This window comes from Gossypium arboreum, chromosome 10, assembly GCF_025698485.1.
Source record: "Gossypium arboreum isolate Shixiya-1 chromosome 10, ASM2569848v2, whole genome shotgun sequence".
Taxonomy (NCBI): Eukaryota; Viridiplantae; Streptophyta; class Magnoliopsida; order Malvales; family Malvaceae; genus Gossypium; species Gossypium arboreum.
Window position 1 is genome coordinate 124,856,156 of NC_069079.1, and position 22,145 is coordinate 124,878,300.

At 34.6% G+C, this 22,145-nt stretch overlaps 1 long non-coding RNA gene across 1 annotated transcript in view; it reads left to right on the forward strand.

Moving 5' to 3' along the window:
• Window positions 1–20,396, forward strand: part of LOC128282271 (uncharacterized) — a 65,733-nt gene extending 45,337 nt beyond the window's left edge. The window contains exon 2 of the long non-coding RNA XR_008272492.1: window positions 20,174–20,396. This is a non-coding gene — a long non-coding RNA (uncharacterized LOC128282271). The remainder of the gene's footprint in view (window positions 1–20,173) is intronic.
• The last annotated feature ends 1,749 nt before the right edge of the window (window positions 20,397–22,145 follow it).

The following is a 22,145-nucleotide window of genomic DNA, read 5'->3' on the forward strand; positions in this document are numbered from 1 at the left end:
CAAAATTAAAAAAATTCAAAATGATCTTCTAAAACTCACGATATTTATAAAATATTTTCCCAAAATTTTATAAATACATATAAATTCAAAGAATTAAAAGCTTAAAAATATATAAAAATATTAAATTATATTTTTTTAAAATTAATAAAATAAATTTGAGGTCTTAAACAAGTAACTTATTAATTCAAGTTTATCATACTAATTATTTTGTATTCCAAGAATTTTCATATATATCGGTGAAGCCAGAAAATTTTTTAGGGGCTGAAATGAATTTTTAATTTTAATAGTCTATATCTTTATATTTTAAAGGATTAAATTAAATTTTTATAATTTTAGGGACCAAAGTGTAATTTTACCTTTACTAAATTTAAATTTTAAATTTTTAAAGGGTCTAAATAGTAATTTTTCATTTTAAGGGCCCTACCAACTTCACATAGTAATTTTTCATTCTAAATAGTAATTTTTTAAAGGGTTTAAACAGTAAATTTTCGGTTTATCTGAAAATCCAAATAAGAAAAGGTAAAACTTTGCTATTTTAATAAATGTTTACCTTTTTTAAAGTTAAAAGGCAAAACTACATTGTTTTGATAAATGTTTACTCATTAAGTTAAAAGGCAAAACCATTATATTATTTATGTAGTTAAATAATTTTATACTTCGTTTGCTAGTTAAATAATCGGTTCATATAAACACAACATTGAGTATAAATAATAAGATGTTAACTCGACTTGACTTGACTCGAATATATTTTACTTGATTCGATCCGATTCGAAAAAAATTCAAATTGAGTTCGGTTGCTAAAATAGGATTCGTCAACTCGACTAACTCAAAATTTTTTGACTCGATTCGACTCGACTAGATCGAATACTCACCCCTACCTGAGAGGATATAAAGTAAAGCAATAAAGGTCTAAAATATATGAATTAAGAGGACTTATTACACTTGACCAATTGCTTTTCTTCAAACAAAACAAACACTAGTGCACATGAAAATGCAAATTCACATGCAACCTAGATATGCATTCTATATACAATGCAATGCAATGAATAAACAAATAAATAAATATTATTTAACCATGGAGTTGCCTCTCCGTAAGTGCCTTTGTTTAACATCTTTGGCTAGATGTTTTTAAATGTTATTTCACCACAGAATGATTCGAATAACATCTTGACTTAGTCAAATTGAACATTAGGAACAACTTAAAAGTCGAGGCAACTTGAAAGTTTTGATCCCCGTTTGGTTCTTACACCTAATTATAATTCTCATACATTAAAAGTATGTGATTGAGTTGAATGAATGGTGGCTGTTTGACATAACCTATAGTGAAAAAATAGTTGAAAATAAATCAAGTATTAAAACTAAAAATTTATGAAAGAAATTCTAGTATTATCGATTTTTAGTGAGGCTCAAAGCTATTTGGAACAAAGATAAAATCAATGTGTATAGGCTTAACAAAATAGCTATCTTGCGTTGTTATTTCATCCTAACCTCTTCCCTCATAACTTCATCTTCTATTTTCTGTTCGACTTTATCAAAAGTCTCAAGAATTTCCACCTCGTCCTTTTTAACTTCAATGAAACTTTCTAGGGAAGGAAGCTCTATCGTGAATGACTTCGGTTCTAGTCAAAGTAAAAAATAGTTTTTTTAGGTTTTTCGACTATCTATGCATCAAACTTTTAGGCCATTTTGGACATCTTCCTAATGTTTTTGGGCTTCAATCTATGAAACGAATTTAGATAGATCTTTCAAGTCACATTAACATTTCATTAATGATTTAATAAATGAGTAATAAAAGGATTTAGGGTTAATGTGCAAATTTGTCATTATACTTCTCTTTGATTGATATTTGAGATTAAATTTTATTGCTTTACTTTAATTGAATTGAATTTTGCCACTAAAGTTAGATTTTTTTATTGAATTTTCTATTCAATTTAAATTTAAAATAACTTGTTGAATTTTCTATTCAATTTAAATTTAAAATAACTTGAAGGCCAAATTGTATAAAAAATAGTTTTATATTTCACTTTAATAGTTAACAATAATAAGTTAATTAATATAATATTAAATTTAAATAAAATAGTTATTTTATAAAATAAATTTATTTTTTCCTCTTTTATGAGGTATGGAGTCATTAAAATAGAAATTCTAATTTAATTTGTTAATTTTAATATTTATAAGTTAAATTATTGTTAACTATTAAAATAAAATATTTGAAAGGAATTTTCTTATTATATATATTATGTTTTAAAATCATCAAATTAATATTGAGTGGTAAAAATTAATTAAAAATTAATTTGGTGAAAATTTTAATAAAATTGAAAATTTATAGTAAAATTCAATCACATAATAGTTGATTGATAAATTTACACAAAATTTAAAATATAGCTATGAATATTAATGAAAATAAAGTATAGTGGAAAAATTCAAAATATATAGATAAACAATATAAGTTCAATGACTAAAAAAACGAAAAATATTATATATGATAAATTTTTTTACTTAAATTGAAAGATCAAATAAATCATTATACGTAATATAAACAAAATCACCAGTATCCTTAAACTTGGTTTAATTGTCAATTAGACAATTTAGGATGTTACAACATTGATGCATAATCGACAATTTGGAGATAAAAGGATGAATAACCAAGCTCAAATAACTTCTGTAGGTTTTATTGTAAATAAATTTGTTTTTTTAGAAGAATGGGATGAAATTTAGATTATGAAGAGAAGTAGAGCAGTACTTCTTCCTTTTCCGCATAGTGGTTTTGCCTACAATAATGAAGCAAAGGGAAAAACACGAGGATGAGATGCAGTGAATTCCCCTCCCATACCCAAATACAAGTATTATGCATAACATATCATCACATATGTTCATGTATTCAAAACTTACCTAATTATGTAATCATTTAAGTTTACCAAAATTCAATCCAACCATACTAAATACACATATATTAAACATGATATAACTTCATACATATACATCCAACATGCCATCACTAGCCATTCCAATGGCTAGTTACAACCAATCATTTACATAACCTCATTGACCAAATTGACCAACTTAGGCTATACATGCCATTATACCAAAATAAGTTTGCTATTTATACTAAAACAAGCTGAAGGATAGTGTGATGATGCTCCGATTGATTTCCAACTTCCACGATCTTTTCGAGCACTATAAAACAGAGGAAAGAAAATAAAGTAAGCATTTTAACACCTAGTAAGTTCGTATAACAAGAATTTAACTTACCACTCATGTTCATTTAAAGTAAACATACAAATAATATGCATCCAAAGCAAATTGGCCATTTGCCTAAACACATATACTCATCAAGCAAGCTAGTCATGAATTCTAAGTAATTTTCATATAACAAAGATGAGCTCATCATATAAAAATTTCATATACATATGCTTTCCACATTATATATCCATATAACTTATACATTTAAAATAATTCATCTCAAATTAAGATTATCTCATATTGAAACTTTGCCTGTTGAATTTATTTGAAATTTCAATGGATACACCGGTAGTACACTCGAAGTGTACGAAACTATAATCCTTCAATTCATATTTGGGAGTGCTCAATAGAGCACATAATCAGGAAGCACACTCCCGAGCCATATTACGTGAAGCTCATAAGAGCCATATTTAGGAAGCTCATGCCAGCCAATAACGGGTAGCTTCGAAGAGCCAATAACAGGAAGCTTATATGAGCCAATATCGGGAAGGTTCAAGTGAGCCAATATCGGGAAGCTCTGGAGAGCCATTAATCAGGAAGCTTACTAAGAGCTTTTAATTAGGAAGCTCATGAAGAGTCATATATCGGGACGCTCATAAGAGCTAAGGTATGTTCACAACACATGTAGGAGCACAACCTATCGGGATGCTCTGAAGAGCTATAATAGGAAGCTCGCAAGAACCATATAATGGGAAGCTCGAGAGGGCTAATAACAGGATACTCATTTGAGCTATGATTGTGTCTGCAACATATGCTAGATCACAACCAATTGGGAAACTTGTATCCATCAAATCTAATTTATTCAAATAGGACTTAACATTTCTCAAGCATGTCGGATATATAATTATTTCATATACGTAACAAATTCATAATTCACATGTATAAGATTCAATTTAAACATGAAAATATACACAATTTAGTTGCACGAACTTACCTCGATACTTGTTCGTATACGAAAATCTACTAATCCGATACTTTTTATTTTCCTCTTTCCAATTCCATATTTAGTCTTTCCGGATCTATATAAATGAATTTAATCATCAATTTATTATATTTCATATTCAAATCAACCCCATTCACTTCTTAGGCAAAAGTACCATTTTGCTCCTATATTTTTTATTAATTCTAATTTCGTCTTTAGGCTTGGAAAGTGAAATTCATGCAATTTAGTCCTTATTCCAAGCCTAGCTGCTTTTTACATATAAGATTTATAGCTCATGTATTTCAGAAAAATTAGAAATTTTCCATGAATTGTACATCTTTATAATTTAGTCCTTAAATCACAATTTCATGAAAATTCGCTTTACAAAAGTTGTTTATCTATCAAAAACTTTTCGTTTTCTACCATAAATTTCAAAATTTCAGCATACTCATCCATGGAAAAATTTTACTACTTTGATAACTTTGCAAATTGATCCCCAAAATAGATAAATTAGGTTATTACGATCTCGGAAATGTAAAAATTACTAAAAACAGGACATGATTACTTACCCAATTAAGATTGCTTGAAATTCTCTCTCTTAACTAGGGTTATCATAGAAAATTTGGGGAAGATGATATAAAATGATGATATTTTCTATTTAATTAAAATATCATCTTTTATTATTTAATTTTCCAATTTAGTCCTTTTTTTCTTAACTTTCCATGGATAGATCATCATAAATATCTACTAATTTCTCTTAATGGTCTAATTACCATATAAGGACCTCAAATTTTGAATTCCATGGCAATTTGCTACTATAGCTACTATAACTCAACTTTTACATTTTTATGCAAATTGGTCCTTTTATCAATTAAACATGAAATCGGTAAAATTTTTCCTAACAAATTTTCATACATTATTCCTGTCATAATGCAGACCATGAAAAAAAAAGTTAATAATTTTTCTTTCTAACTCGGATTTGTGGTTGATAAACCGTAATCTATACATACTTTTACCCCATGCTTGGCTTATTTATGAATGATTTTTCCTTGGTTTTAGTGAATTTGATGCTCCTAATCCTTTAATTTCATGTTTTATACTCAGGAGAGCTTAGGATAGCAAAAAGAGCGAGAAACGGGCCAAAAAACAGACAAATTGGGCTTAAAACAGTGTTTCACATGACCTAGGCACTTCCACACGGGCAATCCACATGCCCGTGTGAGGCACATAGGTAGACCACATGCCCGTGTGTCATGGCTGTGTCGACATTAATCCAAGTCAAAATTGCACACGGTTTGAAGCACTTGCATACGGGCGTGGCACACGGACGTGTCCTTGTTGAGCCCAAGTTTAATTCTACTCGAAAAAGGGCACTTTAGAGGGTTCTGAAGCATTCTAAAGCCTATATAAACACCTTAGAGGAAGATTAAAGGGGACACACAGAGTTGGAGGTTCAGCTCAGAAGGAGGATTTATATCATGAATGAAGATTGCCATCCAATTTCCTAGAAGTTCTTTGGGTTCTTTATGTTTTGTTGTTTTCCAATCTTTGAGATGTTTTCCCTTATTATTATGAATTAAACTCCCAAAATACCTAAGAGAGATGAAACCTATGATGAATCTTATTACTATTTGAATTATATGATAAAGACTTATTCTTATTCTTAATTGTGAGTTCTAAATTCTTGTTTTAATATTCCAGGGTATTAATTCAGGTTTTGATGTGCTTACTCAGTGAAGCAAAAGTCCCTGTTTAAGAGTAGATCGTTCATAATTAATCGGAGTTGAATGCAATCCTAGAGATAAGAAGACATAAATCTATCAGATTAGAGTCAAATCTAATAAGGGAATCCATAGATCGAATTAATACGACAATAGGGGTTTTAATTAGAAAGAGATTTCAGTTAATCAACCTAAAGTCAGTTGTTCTTAGTCTCGAGAAAGATATTAACATAAATTAGGGATTTATACGGATTAAGTTAAGTGAATAAATTGTCTAATTCAAAAGTAATAAGTGAAGTCTAGATGGATTCTTCCTTGGGTATTGTCTTCTCCATCAATTTTTCCTAAAGTATTTTTCAAACTTCATCTTTGTCGTAATCTTAGTTAATTAGATAATTAGATTTAGTTTAAAAACACACTTTAATTCCTAGGCTAGATAATAAAAAGATAGCAATTACTAGTACTTTTAGTCCTCGTGGATACGATATTTCCGGTCCCACCAAAACTATATTACTATTCGATAGGTGCGCTTGCCTTAGTTGAATTTATAGTTAGTTTCATGACCATCAGTGGTCCCGAAACCACTATTCTGATTTCATTGAAAATAGGTTATTACATAAAGACTTAATTTTTTGTTCTCGATTATGTGTGTTTAATTCTTGGTTTAATATTTCTTGAGTATTGATCCGTGATTGATGTGCTTAAATTGGAGGTTGAATAGCATTGTTTAATAGTAGGTCTTGCGTAATTGAATAGAGTTGCATGCAATCCTAGAAATAGAATGACATAAATCTACCGGACTAGAGTCAAATTAATTTGATAATAGGGTTTTAATTAGAAAGAAATTTCAATTAATCAACCTAGAGTTAGTTGTTCTTATGATTAGCATAAGTCAGGGATTTCTACGAATCAAGGTGCTAAGTAAATAAATTGTGTAATTTAGATTGATAGTGACTGTAACGCCCCAATTTTCGAGAATTCTGTGAATGTTGGCATAGGTTTAATTATGTTAGTGGGCCTCTAGAAGGCCCAAGCTTAACATAGAACCCGACAATTTTAGTTAATTTTTGTTCCATAAGAAAAAAAAGGGGTGAAATTATGAAATAGAACCTACGTGAAAATGTTTGAAAATGCTATAGGCTAAATTGAAGTGGCCAAATAAATAGGAGTGCAAAATAGGAGGATTTACATGACAAACCTCCCATTTTACATGAAGTGGCCAGCCATCATGTTGTTGTAGACAATATGAGCACTTGATATCCATAATTCATGGTACAAATTGATAATGGGTTAGGTAAATGTTCCATGATAATGGATTAGGTAAATATTCCATGATAATGGGTTAGGTAAATGTTCCATGATAATAGTTTAGGTAAATGTTCCATGATGGGCATTTCATGTCTTTTGTATTAAACAATTAAATGGATGAAATATGAAATTTTATTAAAAGAAAAAGGGGTGAAAAGAGTAAAGTTTTGTCCATCTTTGTTCATCACAGCCTAAATTTAGAGAAGAGAAAGGAGAGGAGAAAACTCTTGAATGTTCGGTCACTTGGGGAAGAAAATTGAAGGTAAGTTCATGGTAGTTTGCTTCTATCTTGATGTTCATGAGTTCTTCTTGATTCTACCTTAACTCTTGAAGCATATTTTGGTTTTTAGTTGTGTTGTGAGCATTTAGTCATGAATTAAAATGAAGGAAATGGTTGTTGTTTCATGTTCTTTTGATGAAAAATGGAAGATAGGTGAAGTTGAGCCAAACAAATGAGCATGCATGTGCCTTAGATGCTAAGGGGAAAAATCGGCTAACATGTTGTGCTTTAAAATGATGAAATGGAGATTATACTTAAGTAAAATTATAGATATGTGATGATTGATTGGTGATGTACATGTTTAAATAACAAGCATGCAAGTTAGGTGTGAAAGAGTGATTTGGTAATAAATCTGCTTGAGACAATGAGCAGTAATGTGACTTTGGAAAATCACCATAAATTGTGGGAGATAAGTTAGAAGCTGCATAAATTATGTAATTAAATCTTAATGAGTCTAGTTTCAAATGGAATAAACGGGAACATATTTTGAATTCTGTACAATGAGAAATTTGATTCGTAATGAAGAGTGGTCAAATTAGTCAAACAGTGAAACTTGGGAAACTTTAAGAAAAATCTAGTATTGATTGGCCATACCAAAAATTCTGAAAATTTTATGGATAGAAGATATATGAGTCTATTTTCAGGGAAAATTAACGGCACTTGATTTGGAGTTTCGTAGCTTCAATTATAAATAATTTAGTGCTGTTGCTCAGGAAGACAGCTTGCAGTGAAATTATGATTATGTGGTAAACATTGACAAAAATTTGTTAATGAGTTGCTTATTGTTTTCTTATAAGCTTACTATGATCTGTAGGTGTGGTTGGCTGAATATTGTAAGGGGTTAATACGTAGTTCGTATTTGAATAGTAAAATTAATGTGTTAGTAATCCAATTGTAGGCAGTTCGTGTGTGGATCTCATCAGCATATCGTCGCAAACAGGTGTGTAACTGACGCCCTCTTTCTTGGTCTAGATCGGCAAAAGTCGAAAAGTCGAATTGCCGAAAACCGGTATTTTGTAAATTTGCGAGTGTGTGAATGCTCGTGAGGTAAATCGATTAATGTTTTAGGTAATTTGCAATGTTTGGACCGCAAAGTGCATGATTTGCACCTCGATATTTTTGGGCTTAATGGGCCAAAATTGGAATGATAGGCCAACGGCCCAATTCGTAAGAACCCTCAGTAGTGATTACATTAGTACGTTTAAAGTAAGAATATGCATGAAAAACCCTAAAATAGATAAATTACTGAAATACCTTTAAAAGTGGAAAATTTACGCTTACCCCTAAGAGATAAATTACCAAATACCCCTAGGTTAAATTGACCTAAATGTATGTTTGATCGTTGTTATTTACTGCATGCCATGTTGTTATTATCGATGTATGGGATGGGATATTGATGGAGGAAGTACTGAAAGTGGCTTGTCCACTTGGAGGCTTTGCCTCAATTCTTTGTTAATCGAGCAAAGATGGTCGCAATCGTGGAGTGTTAATGGGTGGGTTGAGCTATTCCCACATGGAGTGTATGGCTGGTACGGGTGAAGTGTAGTGGTTGGTGGGTTGAGTAGTCTCCCAAATGGGCTTGCATATGTTTACTGATGTTGCATGTATTTTGAAATGGGTCTATGGGCCATACTGTTATCTGAATAAGGGGCAAAGGCCCAATTTATTGTAATCTGAAAAGGGCTCTGGCCCAGTACCACTGTTACCTGAATGGGCTTAGGCCCAATATGCTTGAGCTGACTTGGGCTTTGAATGGGTTTTCCTTACACACTGAGTTTCCCCAAACTCACCCCTTTTGTTTTCATCCACGTAGGAAATCCCCAACCATAGTGGGCTTGGAGCTGTGAGGGAGTTCGGAGTGGCCACCCGTTCTGAAAGTTTGGTTTTCTTCTGGTGAACTGGACATCATTTTATTTACGTTTGAAGTTTTGGGTTTTTTAAATGTAATAAGGCCGCTTAATTATTTTTGATGGTTTTAATATGTATTACTAAGATAGGTATTACTTATTTTAACTGTTGAAATTGGATAGCTTTAAGGCGCGTTTTCCAAAACAACAATTGATTTCCAAATAATACGACAACAAGCAAAGCTTCCGCAATGAAAGTATTTTCCAAAATTAATCACTTTTCCTAAAAACGACTTAATCAAAATTGGTTTCCTAGAAACATCCATGACGTTAAGGTGTGGCAATGGCGGTATGCATGTCTAGGATTGGATCCGAAGGGAGCTTGGTACTTAAGCAGTCCGATGGACTCACTACCTCTTTTCCGGTTTCCTACCTGGTGCACAGCTTCCATTCACTTTAACCTATAATGAAATTATCTTTTAAAACACTAAATAAGTTTTTCTGGACAAATAATATAAAATGTTTTGAATGCTTCGATGTGGCATGTCGGATCCGACCATAACATCTGGGCCGGGTTTGGGGTGCTACATTTAGTGGTATCAGAGTCTAGGTTACAGCAACTTGGCTGTGGAATGGGTTTACAAAACCAAAGATTTTTGAAAACGAAAATTTTATAAAGAATGCGAAAAACTCTATTTTCAAAATTTAGATCTTTAGAAGGTGGCATTCAATCTCCTACAAAGCCCGTAAGTATTACTCGAACTCTTCAATATTTTTCGACTTATCATCTGCATCTTCAAATCCTGCTAGGATAGTCTAGATAGGATGATACTGAAACCATAGGAAAATCGATAAGAGATCGAAATCGTAGCTAGACTTCGATTCTGCGAAAACAAACTCGAACTCTTGTCGATTCATAAAACATCCGTAATAAACACTTTGGAATATTAATTGATGCATAAAAATTCGTAATCAAGATAATACGATATGAGTACAAGAGGCCGTGGACGAAGCCGAGGAAGTGCTCGAGTGAGATCTTCGTCTTTGAGACATATGCCGGCAGTGGATGCACCGGTACCACCAGCAACAGAGGTAGAGTCTCATAACCGTGGTGCCGAGGATGATGCCCTGTCACAGGCAATGCTTCGTGTTCTGGAAAGGGTTGCCGGGGCAAGTGCGGGCAATGGAGTTTGGGGATCTATTTCTGAACGACTTCGGGCTAACGGAGCGGAGATCTTTAGGGGCGTGTCTGGTATAGCCCCGAATGTGGCGGAGTATTGGTTAGAGGCCACAGAACGGATTATGGACAACTTGGACTGCTCTGAGGAGATTGTGAGTGGGGTATCTGTACTAAGTCCTTTGGGTCACTCGGTTAGGGTAGACAAACTGTATAGGGATGTACCCTTAGAAACTCAATGTAAGATTTTCCCTGGAGATCTGATGGAGTTACCGTTCAGAGAGTTTGATCTCATTTTGGGAATGGACTGGCTTGTTAAGCATAAAGCGACTCTGGATTGTGCTGCTAAACGAATGGTGTTAAGGACCACAAAGGATGAGGAGGTTATGGTGATAGGTGAGCGAAGGGATTATTTGTCCAATGTGGTGTCGGCATAAGAGCCGAAAAGTGGATTCAGAAAGGTTGTGAGGTCTATTTGGCATTTGTAAGTCAGTCGGAAGAGGAGGGACTGACAGTGGATAAGGTTAGGACTGTAAAGGAGTTCCAAGATGTTTTTCTGGAGGAGCTTCTAGGATTGCCTCCAAATCGAGAAGTGGAGTTTGGAATCGACTTATTGCCTGGAACGGCACCAGTGTCTATCGCACCATATAGAATGGCACCGAAGGAGTTGGTGGAGCTAAAGGCACAAATTCAAGAGTTGTTGGATAGGGGCTTCATTAGGCCAAACGTGTCTCCATGGGGAGCACCAGTACTATTCGTGAAGAAGAAGGATGGTACAATGCGGATGTGCATTGATTATCGCCAGTTGAACAAACTGACAATTAAGAATAAGTATCCATTGGCAATGATTGACGATCTGTTTGACCAGCTTAGAGGGGCTTCTGTATTTTCTAAGATCGATCTCCGATCTGGATATCATCAGTTAAGGGTCAAGGAGGCGGATATCCATAAGACGGCATTCAAGACTCGGTATGGTCATTACGAGTTTTTGGTTATGAGTAACACCCCAAACCCGGCTCAGACGTTATGACTGAATCCGACGTGTCACATTGAAGTATTTTTCGAAAACCATGTTTTCATTGAAAACCCTTCTTGATGTTTAGAAACTTTTACCGTTTAAACTTGAATAAAACCTTAGCCTTATTTTTTTTCCAAAATGTGATTCATTGTAATAATCAAAGCATTGTTAACAACCTTGTTAAATCTTATGGGTAACTTTGAAAACTTGTAAACCTTTGTAGTGGCAGAAACATGTTATTTTAAAAAAACAGCTTAAGTATCGAAAAAATCAAACCTTCTTTGTCATGGCTTAAAGTGAATGGATACTACGCACTGGTAGGATTCAAGAAAGAGGAGGTGAGTCAATTAGACTGCTAAGTACCTAGCTCTTCCATGATCCAATCCTAGACATGCATACATCCATTGCCACACTTTAAGCTTATTACTTGTCCACGAACAACAAATTAAGTTTAAGTCTATTTAAAATATTTATTTCCTTTGTAAACATTTACGTTATGAAGCTTTGCTCGTTATCGTGATATTTTAAAATAAGTAACTTTTATAAAACACGCCTAGAGCTAACCAATTTAATAACCCAAAATATTAAAAATAATAAAAAAACGGCCTTATTACAACTTTAACCGAATAAAAATAACCAAAATAATAAATGCGAAACTTATTTTAAAGAAAACAAAACTTAATCTTCGTAGCCACTCGAATCCCGCCTACTCAAGTCCATCGATCTAAGGCTCACCGCAAAGATGGGAAAATGGGGTGAGTTTCAAAAATCGAGTGTAAAGTATCCCAACCAGAGCCCAAATCGGTTCAAGCTTTCTTCGGGCCTAAGCCCTATTCGTAAATCGTTAATCGGGCCTTAGCCCATATCAAGATTAATCGGGCCATAGCCCTATTACAATATCGAGCATCTGGGCCTAGCCCATATCGATGTCGATCGGGCCGTATCCCTATTACAAGTCGAGATATATTGGGCCTTACCCATATTGACACAGTTGGGCCCATTTTAATACAGTTGGCCCATAATAAAATAGTCTCATATGATTAATGCATGATAACCCCATCCAACCACGCACTTGCCTCCGTCCATCCTACACTTCCCTGGGAATAAATCACCCACGCCATCCCTACACTTACGGTGTTAGCACCGATTATGACTAACTATAATCCGCAAAAAAGTCGCTTATATCGAAATATGTGGCACAACCACCGAACGGTTCTTCCTCCATAACAAAACCCAACCCCATGCAATGTATATACATGCCCGGCATATAACAAATGTAATCGAAATATCATGTATTTCGGTCAAAACTAACCCTAGGGGTATAACGGTCATTTAGCACCTAGGGTAAAACGGTAATTTTCATACTTAGGGGTAGTTTAATAAAATTTACTATTCTAGAGTTTACATACATATTCTAACCATTAACACATTAATGTAAGCACTTACCGAAGCGTTTTTACGAATCGGGCTGTTATTACACTAACCTATTTTCGCCCATTAAGCCCAAATATACCGAAGTGCGAAATTACGCACTTTGCAATCATCTTTGCTTACGATTATCAAAATTAACAACCAAACCACTCACAAGCGCCGCGACGCCGCAAGTTCATAAATGCTGGCTTTTCGACTTTTCGGCTTTTACCGATCTAGTCTATGAGTGGGTGTCGTTTACACACCTAATTTAGAACGATACGTTGGCGAGATCTACACACGAACTGCCTACAATTGGATTACTACCACATCAATCTAAATATCGAAAACAAACTACTTATTTAACCTCTTACCATACTCGTCCAACACAGCCTTAGATCCCAGAGTTTTTTTTTTACCTTTTGCCGAAATATGGGTTAGATCTGAAAAGCTAACTGAATTAGTCTTCAAGCCCTTCGTTGTACATCCTCTTGTCCTCTTGTCTATGCTAACTCTTACACAATCAAAAGAAAGAGGCAAAAAAACCCTTAGACCAAAACGCTAGCCACCCTTAGGGGTTTCGGGTTTTCTTAATTCCTGAAATAAAGAAATAGATTCAAAAACTTACCACCGATTCCTTCAGCCAACGATTCCACTTTAGTTCTTATTCAATTCTGATATAGATCTAACCCTCAAAGCTTAGCAGAAATCGATCCTTTACTGGTCTAAAGATTCGGCTATGCTCCTAAGACTATGGGGTTTTCGGCTTTTTAGAACTTATTCTTAGGTATGCTTATTTCGAGTTAAGAAGAAAATAGAAGAATAACAAAGAAAAAGAATAGAGGATTCGGTTAAGGAGTAAATTCGGCTATCACGTAGTGTGGTTCAGCCTTTCGAAGGGTAATCTGTTAGCAATGGTTTGAGAGAGATCGGTGGAAGAAAAGAAAAGGGAAAAGAATTTTAAGAATAGCAATAGAAGATTTAGGCTTCGGCAAAGAAAAGAAAGATGAATCAAAAGGAATGAAGTTTGAGAAAATAAAATAAAATAAAGAAAATATGATAAGAGAATTTGAGCTGAAAAAAATAAACAAACAATTCATCCTAGCCAAAATTTGAGAGCTTTTTCGGCATTTAATTGCCTATAGCCAATTGGTACCACCATGAATCCTATTTCGCATACAAATCCTTCCCAAGTTTAAATTCCTATTTTCTCCTTAATTTCAGCCACCACCAATTTAAATCCTATCCAACTTCCTTGCACCATCGCAGAGTCCACCGCTTGACCGACTCAAGCCATGGCTAGTAGAGTTTCGGTCAAACTCGACTCTCCCCATGTGAGCAGCAAAATACAAGCCTTCCGTGCGAGGTGAGGCTTGAACCTCGCACCTCCGTTTGCTCTTGTGCCTTCACCGTGCTACTAGCCATTGCACCATGCTTCTCTCTTTACTTATATCTGATCACGATTAATTATAAACCTTACTGCTGAAGTCTTGGTCCGCTAAAACAAACCAAAATAACACCAAACACTGGATTGAACTCGAGCCCTCTCGGTCCCTTTAACGCTACTTGCTTTGTACCATAAGCTCTTTTGTGTTAAATTATACTGCAACTCATCTTAACCCTTATCTAGCCGCGATCGCATATTAAAAAAACACACAAATTGCGCTGTGTGTCTTGAACCAGGCTCCTCCACGCCTCCTAGCATACTTAGCCACTAGGCCGATGCTTGCTTCGACATGAATTAGCTTTGAACAATTAATAAGGCCTACCAGGACGGCCCTTGGTTTTCTAAAATAAAACTCACATTTAACGCACGCAGGAATCGAGCCCTGCTCCTTCCTACTGCTAACACACCTAACCACTAGGCCGACTCCTCCTTATGTCAAAATTTAGCGAACTTATTAATAAACCTTAATGCCCAGATCCCTAAAGGAGCAAAAATAATATTTTTTTTGCTAGAGTCTTGGTCCGAATTTTTCCCACACTTTAAATCCATTGTAATTTATTTAAAACTAAAATAATAATCATAATAATAATAATAATAATGAAAATTTCAAATACGATAATATATATTTTCCTAATAATAATAATTATAATTTCCATAAATCAATAAAAATAGATACAATAAAATTTTCTAATAATATGTTAATTTAAACACTAAATTAACAACAATAATTTTATAAATATATTTGTATCTAATAATTATAATGATAATAATTTTCATAAAAATTAAAATATTAGTAATAACATAAATATTTTATCAATATATATTTTTTAAACACTAGTAATATTTAAAACTTCTCAATATTCGTGTTTTCTTCTATCCGAATCCCAGACTCAAAGCCCAACTCTTCTAGGCCCAATTTTTGGGGCGTTACATTATGCCATTTGGACTGACGAACGCTCCTGCAGCATTTATGGATCTGATGAATTGGGTGTTCCAACCATTCTTGGATCGATTCATAGTCGTCTTCATTGATGATATCCTGGTATATTCTGAAACTGAAGCGAAACATGATGAGCATCTCCATATAGTGCTGCGAGTGTTAAGGGAGAAGGAACTCTTTGCGAAGATTCAGCAAGTGTGAATTTTGGTTGAGAGAGGTAACCTTCTTAGGACATGTGGTCTCTGCCGAAGGGATTAAGGTGGGCCCTCGAAAGATTGAAGCAATTTTGGAGTGGAAGCCACCTAAGACGGTGTCGGAAATTCGAAGTTTCCTAGGGTTGGCAGGATACTACAGAAAGTTTGTAAAAGGTTTTTCTGTGATGGCAGCACTTCTGATAAAACTCATAAGGAAAGGAGTATCATTTGTATGTACTGAGAAGCAGCAGGAAGCTTTTGAGAAGTTGAAGAAAGTTCTGACTGAAGCACCTGTGTTGATTCAGCCAGAGTCTGGGAAGAATTTTACTGTGTACAGTGACGCATCACATGTAGGCTTGGGCTACGTGTTAATGCAAGAGGGTAAGGTGGTTGCATATGCATCACGACAGCTTAAACCTCATGAAGGGAACTATCTGACTCATGATTTAGAGTTGGCAGCAATGATATTTGCACTTAAGATTTGGAGAAATTACTTTTACGGAGAAAGGTGTATTATATACATAGACCACAAGAGTCTTAAGTATTTGTTGACTCAGAAGGAGCTGAACCTTAGGCAAAGGAAATGGATTGAGTTGCTTAAGGATTATGACTATTCGATCGAGTATCACCCAGGCAAGGCTAATGTGGTAGCCGATGCTCTAAGTCATAGAACTGTATCTGATCTGAGAGTAATGTTTGCTCGTCTGTGTCTGTATGATGATAAAAGTTTGTTGGCTGAGTTGCAAGTGAGGCCAACCTGGGTGGACCAGATTAAGGAAAAGCAGTTAGAAGATGAGTCTTTGGTTGCTCGTTTTCAACAAGTTAAGGAAGGGGAAACTTCTGAGTTCGGTTTAAATGGTGATAGAGTTCTGTGTTTCCGAGGAAGAATTTGTGGTCCGAGGGACTCTGATTTAAGGCAGACAATATTGAAGGAAGCTCATGGGGGACTATGTGCCATGCATCCTGGAGGAAATAAGTTGTATCACGACTTGCGAGAATTGTACTAGTGGCCTGGACTTAAACGAGAAGTAACGGAGTTTGTAGAGAAATGTCTGACATGCCAGCAAGTGAAAGCTGAGCATCAATTACCTTCGGATATTACGACCAAAGGAAGATACCACTTTGGAAGTGGGAGAGGCTAACCATGGACTTTGTGAGTAGGCTGCCCTTGACACCATCGAAGAAAGACTCGGTGTGGGTGATTGTGGATAGGTTGACCAAATCAGCCCATTTCAGACCTGAACGTACTGACTTTTCGCTTCAAAAGTTAGCCAAGCTGTATGTGGTGGAGATTGTACGACTTCATGGAGTCCTAGTTTCGATTGTCTCTGACTAGGATCCTAGATTCACATCTCAGTTTTGGAAAAAGTTGCATGAGGTGTTGGGGACACGATTGAACTTTAGTACGGCTTTCCATCCCCAGACTGATGGTCAATCAGAAAGGGTTATTCAGATTCTGGAGGGCATGTTGAGGGGATGCGTCATTGACTTTCGAGGTAGTTGGGAGGATTACTTGCCGTTGGCAGAATTTGCATACAATAACAGTTACCAGGTGAGTATTCGAATGGCACCATATGAAGCACTGTATGGACGAAGGTGTCGTACACCTAGTTGTTGGACTGAACTAGGAGAGCGACAAATTCTTGGACCAGAGTTGGCAGCTGATACTGAGGATAAGGTCAAAATAATTAGGGACCGGTTAAGAGAAGCATCTGATAGGCCAAAGTCGTATGCAGATTTGAAGCGTAAGGAGATTGAGTACTCAGTAGGTGATATGGTCTTCTTAAAGGTTTCTCCTTGGAAGAAGATATTAAGGTTCGGTAAGAAGGGCAAGTTGAGTCCGCGGTTCATTGGGCCTTATCGGGTTTTGAAGCGAGTAGGCCCAGTGGCTTATCAGTTGGAATTGCCTCTAGAGTTAGACAGGATTCACGATGTTTTCACGTCTCCATGTTAAGGCGTTATCGTTCGACCCTACTCATGTCCCGCCGATTGCGAAATTGAAGTTCGATGATTTGACCTTTGAGGAGGAGCTGTGCAAATCTTGGCTCGAGATGTTAAGGTTCTCGAAGGAAATCATCCCCGTTAGTGAAAGTACTTTACGTAATCATGGAAGGAAGAATCTACTTGGGAATCGAAGAGACTATCGTCAACAATACCTCAACTAGTTGGATCGTAAATTTCAAGGACGAAATTTCTTTAAGGAGGGTAGAGTTATAACGCCCAATTTTCGGAATTCGTGAATGTTGGCATAGGTTTAATTATGTTAGTGGGCCTCTAGAAGGCCCAAGCTTAAGATAGAACCCGCAATTTTAGTTAATTTTTGTTTCATAAGAAAAAGAGGTGAAATTATGAAATAGAACCTATGTGAAAATGTTTGAAAATGCTATAGGCTAAATTGAAGTGGCCAAATAAATAGGAGTGCAAAATAGGAGGATTTGCATGACAAACCTCCCATTTACATGAAGTGGCCAGCCATCATGTTGTTGTAGACAATATGAGCACTTGATATCCATAATTCATGGTACAAATTGATAATGGGTTAGGTAAATGTTCCATGATAATGGATTAGGTAAATATTCCATGATAATGGGTTAGGTAAATGTTCCATGATAATGGTTTAGGTAAATGTTCCATGATGGGCATTTCATGTCTTTTGTATTAAAGAATTAAATGGATGAAATATGAAATTTTATTAAAAGAAAAAGGGGTGAAAAGAGCAAAGTTTTGTCCATCTTTGTTCATCATAGCCTAAAGTTAGAGAAGAGAAAGGAGAGGAGAAAACTCTTGAATGTTCGGTCACTTGGGGAAGAAAATTGAAGGTAAGTTCATGGTAGTTTGCTTCTATCTTGATGTTCATGAGTTCTTCTTGATTCTACCTTAACTCTTGAAGCATATTTTGGTTTTTAGTTGTGTTGTGAGTATATAGTCATGAATTAAAATGAAGGAAATGGTTGTTGTTTCATGTTCTTTTGATGAAAAATGGAAGATAGGTGAAGTTGAGCCAAACAAATGAGCATGCATGTGCCTTAGATGCTAAGGGGAAAAATCGGCTAACATGTTGTACTTTAAAATGATGAAATGGAGATTATACTTAAGTAAAATCATAGATATGTGACGATTGATTAGTGATATACATGTTTAAATAACAAGCATCCAAGTTAGATGTGAAAGAGTGATTTGGTAATAAATCTGCTTGAGACAGCAGCAGTAACATGACTTTCGAAAATCACCATAAATTGTGGGAGATGAGTTAGAAGCTGCATAAATTATGTAATTAAATCTTAATGAGTCTAGTTTCAAATGGAATAAACGGGAACATATTTTGAATTCTGTACAATGATAAATTTCATTCGTAATGAAGAGTGGTCAGATTAGTCAAATAGTGAAACATAGGAAACTTTAAGAAAAATCTGGTATTGATTGGCCACACAAAAAATTCTGAAAATTTTATGGATAGAAGATATATGAGTCTATTTTCAGGGAAAATTAACGGCACTTGATTTGGTGTTTCGTAGCTCCAGTTATAAATAATTTAGTGACTGTTGCTCAGGAAGACAGCTTGCAGTGAAATTATGATTATGTGGTAAACATTGACAAAAATTTGTTAATGAGTTGCTTATTGTTTTCTTATAAGCTTACTATGATCCTGTAGGTGTGGTTGGCCGAATATTGTAAGGGGTTAATACGTAGTTCGTATTTGAATAGTTAGATTAATGTGTTAGTAATCCAATTGTAGGCGTTCGTGTGTGGATCTCATCAACATATCGTCATAAGCAATGTGTGTAACTGACACCCTCTTTCTTAGTCTAGATCGGCAAAAGTCGAAAAGTTTGAAATGCCAAAACCGGTATTTTGTAGATTTGCGAAAAGTAATGCTCGTGAGGTAAATTGATTAATGTTTTAGGTAAGTTGCAATGTTTGGACCGCAAAGTGCATGATTTACGTGCCTCGATATTTTTGGGCTTAATGGGCCAAAATTGGAATGATGGGCCAACGGACCCAATTCGGTAAGAACCCTCAGAGTGATTACATTAGTACGTGAAAGGTAGGAATATGCATGAAAAACCCTAAAATAGATAAATTACTGAAATACCTTTAAAAGTGGAAAATTTATAGTTTTACCCCTAGGAGATAAATTACCAAATACCCCTAGGGTTAAATTGACCTAAATACATGTTTGATGTTGTTATTTATCTGCATGCCATGTTGTTATTATCGATGCATGGGACCGGGATATTGACGGAGGAAGTACTAAAAGTGGCTTGTCCACGTCTTGGAGGCTTTGCCTCAATTCTATGATAAGCTGGCGAGAGCATGAAACGCAATCGTGGAGTGTTAAATTTGGGTGGGTTGAGCTATTCCTACATGGAGTGTATGGCTGGTACGGGTGGAGTGTAGTGGTTGGTAGGTTGAGTAGTCTCCCCAAATAGGCTTGCATATGTTTACTGATGTTGCATGTATTTTGAAATAGGCCTATGGGCCATACTGTTATCTGAATAAGGGGCTAAGGCCCAGTTTATTGTAATTTGAAAAGGGCTCTGGCCCAGTACCACTGTTACCTGAATGGGCTTAAGCCCAATAGGCTTGAGCTGACTTGGGCTTTGAATGAGTTTTCCTTACACACTGAGTTTCCCCAAACTCACTCCTTTTATTTTCATCCACGCAGGAAATCCCCAACCATAGTGGGCTTGGAGTTGTGAGGGAATTCGGAGTGGCCACCCGTTCTGAAAGTTTGGTTTTCTTTTGGTGAACTGGACATCCTTTTATTTACGTTTGAAGTTTTGGGTTTTTTAAATGTAATAAGGCTGCTTAATTATTTTTGATGGTTTTAATATGTATTACTAAGATAGGTATTACTTATTTTAACTGTTGCAATTGCATAGCTTTAAGACGCGTTTTCAAAAACAATAATTGATTTCCAAATAATACGACAACAAGCAAAGCTTCCGCAATGAAAGTATTTCCTAAAAATGACTTAATCAAAATTGGTTTCCTAGAAATATCCATGACGTTAAGGTGTGGCAATGGCGGTATGCATGTCTAGGATTGGATCCGAAGGGAGCTTGGTACTTAAGCAGTCCGATGGACTCACCACCTCTTTTCCGGTTTCCTACCTAGTGCACAGCTTCCATTCACTTTAACCTATAATAAAATTATCTTTTAAAACACTAAATAAGTTTTTCTGGACCAATAAACGTCTGGGCCGGGTTTGGGGTGCTACAGTGACAGATGAAACCTAGTTAATTATTTCCTGGGTATTGTTTTGCTTGTTGGTTGTTAATCGATTATTTTCCTATTTTGTTCTTTGTCGTGTTCATTAGTAATTAAATTAGTTAATTTTAGGTTTAATAAATCATTCGAATTATTCTGTTCAATAATAGAAAAGGCAGTAATTATTAGTACTTTTAGTCTTTGTGGAATGATATATTTGCTCCCCATAGCAATACTATTAATTGATAGGTGCGCTTGTCTTAGTCAAATTTTTAGTTAGTTTCACGACACATCACAAATTGTCTGATAAATGTTAGGCACACCCAACATTTTCTATTATCAATTTAACGAATCCAAACGTTAGTGCCTAAATTAAAAGCTTTTCTGTAATGACCCGAAATTCACGGGCACCGGAAAAATGAGTTATAGGGCCTCCATCTTAGTGAAATAAGTTTGAAAATAATTATTAAAAATATTTATGAGCCTAGTGGTGTGTCTAATTAGAATCTAATTAGGTGAATTTAGCTTAATTTAGAGAAATTAGTAAAAAGAACTAATTTGAATAAAGGGTAAAAGTTTAATTATAAAACAATAGAAAATAAAAGGATTAAAATGGCAATTAAGCCATTGACTACAAATGAGTGACATATTGGTGAAATAAAATCAAAGATTTTTTAGGTTTTATATATTATAATGATTATTATTATGGTTTTATATTAAATTATTATAATTATTAATTAACATTATGGTTTTATATTAGATTATTACTATTAGCATTATTATTAAATAAATTAAATAGTAGATAATTGTATGGTAATAAAAATATACATGTGTAAAAATTACATTGGTACATTTGTAATTTAAATACTTAATTACTTATAATTTAAGTAAAAAGATATTTGTTAAATAAATAATTAAATTATTAAAATTATGAGATTTTTGTTTGAGAAACAAATTAAATAATGACAATGGTAATAAAATTATTGGTACAAATGTAAAAATAAATATGTATCCAATTGTAATATTAGTATTTGTTATGAAAATAGATTAATTAAATATAAAATATAACATAAAAGAAATAAAACAAATGAAAAGCAAAAGAAAACAAAAAGAAAAAGAAAGAAAGTTACAGAGAGCATTCGAAACAGGGGAAAGAAGAGAAGAAAAAGAAAGAAAAAGGGAAAATAGGGTTTTTGAAGCTTGGAGTTAATTTGGTAAGTCAATTAAGTCCTTTTTAGTTAATTTTGATGTTTTAGAAGCTTTAAAACAAGATTTTGATGAAATTAAGTTGATAGTTCAAGAGTTCATATGTTTCCAAATATGGTTCATGTTGGACAAATTATGGAATTAGGGATTTAATTGAATGAATCCTAGGTTAGAATTGATAAAGGGATTAAATTGTAAAAAAAGCTATAAGTTTTGTGTTT